This window comes from Echinops telfairi, unplaced genomic scaffold (assembly GCF_000313985.2).
Source record: "Echinops telfairi isolate 266 unplaced genomic scaffold, ASM31398v2 ScPeMD7_2010;HRSCAF=2546, whole genome shotgun sequence".
NCBI lineage: Eukaryota > Metazoa > Chordata > Mammalia > Afrosoricida > Tenrecidae > Echinops > Echinops telfairi.
The window spans coordinates 10,498,313-10,504,112 of NW_022105908.1; positions in this window are offsets into that span (position 1 = coordinate 10,498,313).

The following is a 5,800-nucleotide window of genomic DNA, read 5'->3' on the forward strand; positions in this document are numbered from 1 at the left end:
CCAATGTCCACCCTCATCATTCCCTGGGGATCTTGCTGCTCCCCTCCCCTGCTGTTCTGCTGCACTCCCCCAGTGCTTTGCCTCAGTATGGTGGGATCAGATCGGGTGCAATTCCCACACTGTGTCTCTGGTGTTGTCCCCCGCAGGGCCATGGGTCAATGAGGGGCATCATGTCTGATAGTGGGGCTGGCCATGTGGTCCTCTCTGTGGACTGGATAAGCAAGTCTTAACAAGAAGGAATATTGAAGTGGAAGAATACGCTCTACTGAAAAAATACTGAACCGAAGAGAGGGTGAAAGATGGTGAAGAATGAGATTAGAAGTGTTACCTTGGAACTTTTCTGGCCATCCCAAATAATGGTTCGTGCACTGGAAATGACAGGAAACAGAAAGAAAGGCATCATACTATTATGCCCTTGTGGTAATGAAAAAGGAGAGTTGGATAATGCTGGATGTGCACTAGATTGCGCAGGGCAGCTTTCAGCAACGTAAGCCTTTTGCTCTGGCTCACAGACCCAGTCTTAGGCCAGATGAAGCAAAGTACCCCATAGCCTCAGTGCTGCCCCGCTGAGCCTCTGTGCCACTCTCTGCTCCATCTGGTCTCCGTCTCCACCAGCTCACACAGAAATCTTGGACTCGCCTTTCCAATGGTCCTGGTATTTCATTCTCTGTCTCAGGTGACTCATCTACACTGAGGAATGGCTTTGATAGTGATGTTAGTTTGCTTGTTTGTTGTCTTTTAGCTGGGCATGTCCAAATGGAAAGTGAAAGATGGTATCTTAAGTCACATCCTCTAGTAAAGTAGTCTTACATATTCCCCCAAGGAAACAAAGATATGCCTTGGTCCATACCCTCTACTAAGGCCAGCACTTAACTCCACCTTCGTCCTGTGACAGAGCTCCCGCCAAAATGGGTCCATCGCCACAAGCATACATTTGCAATTATCATACATCACATAAGGAGCTGTGGCTAGGAGATGCCATAGTAACTGACGACATCTCAGATGGTTCAAATACACCAGCAGCACCGCCAGAGGAAGAGGGTAGTGTCCACTTCCGTAAAAATTTCCAGTCTCAGAAGGCCTAGAGATGGTCACTATAAACTGGAATAGACTCCGTTCATTGGATTTGGATGGGTTTTATATTGTTGTTAGAATGGCTAATATTTAAAGCAAAAACAATAACAGAATGTAACAAATGTTGAAAAGGATGTAGGAAAATGAGAACCTTTATCCATTGCTGGTATGAATGCAAAAAAGACAGAATCATTGTGGAAAATTCTGTCGTGGTCCCTGAAAATACAACTACCAAATGACCCAGCAATGCCACTCTCAGTATACACCCCAAAGACTTAAAAAGCACTGGCCCATACAGAGACAGGCATACCAATGTTCGTTATAACATTATCAATAATAGTCAAAAAGGAGAAACAGCCTAAATATCCTTTAACAGCTGACAGGGTAGATAAAATGCGATGCATAGATAGAATATACATAGATATAATACTACTCAGTCAGAGAAATTGAATCTTAATACACGCTGCAATATGGACAGACCAAGAAGACAAGATGATGAGTACAATAAGACAATCATAAAAGGACAACTATCATATGGCCTCATATATCTTTTGTTGTTAAGGTGCTGTCAGGAAACCTTATATACAACAAAAGGTAACATGCACCCGGTCCTGGTCTATCCTCAAAAATGTTCTTATGTGTGTGGGCATCGATGTAGCTACTGTGTTGATCCATCTTGTTGAAGGTCTTCCTCTTTTTCGCTGCCCAGCTACTTTACCAAGCATGGTGTCTTTCTCCAGTGACTTGGTCTCTCCTGAAATGACGTCTCACAATCCTTGCCTCTAAGGAACATTCTGCTGTACTTCTTCCAAGACAGATTCGTTTGTTCTTTTGGCAGTTCAGGGTATTTTCGATATTGCTTGCCAGCCCCATGATTCAAATGCATCAATTATTCTTCAGTCTTCCTTATTCAATGCGCAATGTTCACATGCACATGAGGCCATTGAAAATACTGTGGCTTAGGTCAGACACATCTCAGCCCTCGCAGTAACATCCGTGATCTTCAACACTCTAAAGAGATCGTGTGCAACATTTGCCAAATGCAGTGCATCTTTTGATCTCTTGATGGTGGCTTCCATGAACTTTGATTATGGATCTAAGCAAGGCAAAATCTTGGACACTTTAACCTTTTCTCCATTTATCATAATGTTACCTACTTGTCTAGTTGTGAGGATTTTAGTCTTCTTTACGATGAGTTGTTATCCATGCTGAACACTGCAATCCTTGATCTTCATCTGCAAGTGCTTCAATTTCTCCTCATTTTCAACTGGCAAGGTTGGATCATCTCTGGATCACAGGTTGTTAATAAACCTTCCTCCAATCCTGATACCCCATTCCTCTCATATAATCCAACTTCTCTAACTTTTTGTTCAGTGTACAGCTTGGAAAACCATGGTGAGAGGACACAATGCTGATGTACAGCTTTCCATACTTTAACCCTTGTTCAGTTTGCACAATGGCTTCTTGATCCTTGTACTGGTTCCAAGTGAGCACAATGTAGTGTTCTGGGACTCCCATTCGGTTCAAGTTTATCTATGGGTAGTGTGGTCCACGCAGTCAAACACCTTAGCATACTCATTAAAACACAGTAAACATCTTTCTAGTATTCTCTGCTTTCAGTCAGGATCCATCTGGCACCAGCAATGATATACATTGTTCCACGTTCTCTTCTGAATCTCTGGAAGTTCCCTGATAATGTGTTGCTGCAACTATTGTTGGTTGATCTTCAGCAAAATTTTGCTTGCATGTGGTATTAAAGTGTTCTATAATTGGAGCATTCGGTTGGGCCATTTTTCTTTGGGATGGGTACAAATATGGATCTCTTCACGTCATTTGACCAAGTAGCTGTCTTCCAAATTTCCTGGTACTGAGAAGTGAAGAGTTCCAGGGCTTCATCAGCTTATTGAAACATTTCTATTGGCATTCCATAAATTCCTGTAGCCTTGTGTTGTTGATGAAGATGACCATTTTTGTCAGTGCAGCTGAAGCATATCAATTTGGTCTCTATTCACTTGTAGCAAGAGAAGAAGGAGCATGAACAACAGAATCCTTTCTGGCAATCATCACTGCACCTTTTAATCAAGCATTCTAGTAAGGAATCCTGAGAAAAATGAGGAAAACCGCAAGCAGAATTTCAAATTCTCAAGCATTCCAGACTGACTGGAGCCATGGGGGCTGAACCTATTTGTTGCCCTGGTATAGTCCTTACACCTTAAACCAAGGCTAGGAAAGCTCTCTTACTACCAAGCGCCAGTTAGAGACTTATAACCTCATTTGAAGTCATACAAAATTATAAACTTAAAAAAGAGCCTGCTATATTTGGTCAAGCATTTCCTTCATCCCTCATGTGATGATTGGGACGACTTCTCTGTGGTTAGATATGTTAGCTGGGATGGATAATCTTGCTCTACCTGCCTGAGAGCTGACCATTCCCCACCTCTGATTTAAACCAAAAGCATCCTCTGAAACCTTCTTAAATCCACACGGTAGTTTAACTCAACTACTAAAAACGTATTTGCCTTGAGCATTATGCTCTTTTAAGAACTAGCCATGTGGGATAAAACAGACACAGCAGCTCAAGAGATTAGATAGGAACCTTGGGATAAAGTGAATTCGTGTTAATGAGGAATGAGTAACCCAGAAAAGAAAGGCAAGAAAGGTGCACATCTTGGAGGAAATTATCAATTTAACTGAATTGTACATGTTATAAACTGTTGAATTGATGTATGTGTTGCTGTGTATTTTCTCCACAATAATATAAACGTATTTTTAAAGAAGATATTGAGCCTGCCCACTGAGAAGCAACTAATTCAGATTGTTTAAGACCTCACGCAGAAGATGTAAAAGATGATCAATCCTGATAAACAGAGATTTGGAGGACAGAGACCAGTGTGAGCTTCATTTTCAAAAAGGCTAAAACCTACAATAAAAGCATCTTAGTTGCTCCGAGAGCCTGGAAAAATCCAAAGATGAGACAGAGTTGGAATCAATTGTGAAACAGTCATAGATATAGGAAAATGAACTCATGTTTTATTGTTGTGCTCTTCCCAGAGAGCATGGTATTTGGCCTCAGAGAGCAGGACAGAATCACCCGTGAGGATGAAAGCATGAAATGCATTAGGAGATTGTAAAAGCACGCACGTTCTCGTAGCTTTCCAAATTTCTTGGCTAAGACATTACAGGTCAGAGTACAAGGAGAATTTTTCAATGGAATCTAGAGGCTGCTGTCGTGAGCTATGCGAAACTAATGTAAAATGAAAGCTTCTGATCAACTAGAAAGGGCCAAATGTTATTCAAATGTTCAAAAAGAAGAATTCGACGAACCAGAGACAGGAAGCCTGGCAAGGAAGCGTGTGCTGTCGTGAAATGCAATAAAGGAGACAAACAAGTACAAAGAAAAACTCTAAAGGACAAAGAATAAATCCGTTTACAGAGGAAGATTGACAGACTGTGGCTCAAATTGTTCATGTAAATGCAATATGCCTGATACTACATATATGATCATATTCAACATAGGTCTTATTTAATTATCAATTATATATGGTTTTATTTAATTTCAAATAACCATAGATGGTCCAATTTAACTTTCACATAGATGATCTAATTCATTTACAAATAACCATAAGTAGAGTTATGTCTGTTTCTGATAGTTGATAAAATTGGTATAAAGGCAGAAAGAATAAGGTTGAACAATCTTTCCACAATTTGGAGATTAACAACACATATTCAAGTTCTGCCTTTAGAGAATAAGGACCAGGCAATCTGGCTAAAGAGAAAGAGCCCAGACTCCAAGGAACAGTCACGTAAACAGACCAGCGTTCATGAGAAAGAGAAACATTCCGTATTTCTTACAGAGCAGCCTTGGTGATAGATTTCTTCTGTGGTTTCTGTACAGCCCATCGACCTCTCTTTCTGTGGACTACCAGCCAATTCACAGATACACTTTTGCACTTATATTTGTCATATTGGTGGACCAATAGATATTCCTTCCAGAAGTTTGGAATGTGAATATATTAGTTCATCTCTGCTGTGAACTTGAACTAAAAGTGATGAAGAAGTAAACTGGCTGTGACCCTGTTTCATCTTACACACGTGCAGCAAAGAGAGGGGTAGAAAGAGATGGTAAAGGAGCAGAGAAAGAAGAGTATGGGTCCCAGGAAAAAAACAGAGACTAACCCTAACTGGACATGGTCATCTGGTCTTTTATAGGGTCTGTATAGAAGTCTTATTTCTGGATTTTGGATATTTTTATAAATCCTTGTAAACATTTCTACTCAGTGACTAAGCTAGTCTGACTGAGTTTAGGGTACCAATAATCAGACTGTCTGGCTTAGATGATGATATGTTGCTAAGAAAGATATGTTCTGCTCCTTAAATATGAATCTGAGACATGATGGAGAACCCTTTGCCATGATGCACCCAGCACGTAGATTGTGCATTTTCTCCACATGACCTAGGAGTCAATAGGATCAAATGAAAATAATGTTTTTAGCTAGAGATCTTAAAGGCCTGAGAGGAAGAGCGAAGAGAGAAGAACTTCGAGACAATGTTTAATTTTCTTCTTAAAGATCATACTCTTAAAAAATAAAAAGAAGTAGGCAGTATTAGGAAAGGCAAGTCTATCATGAGACTAAGCTTCTCAAGGGGAAAAAAAGGACTAAGCTTCTCAGCTCAAGATTTTGCATAGAGAATAACTGGTTCTAGGCAAAGAATAGAAGGGGTTTTA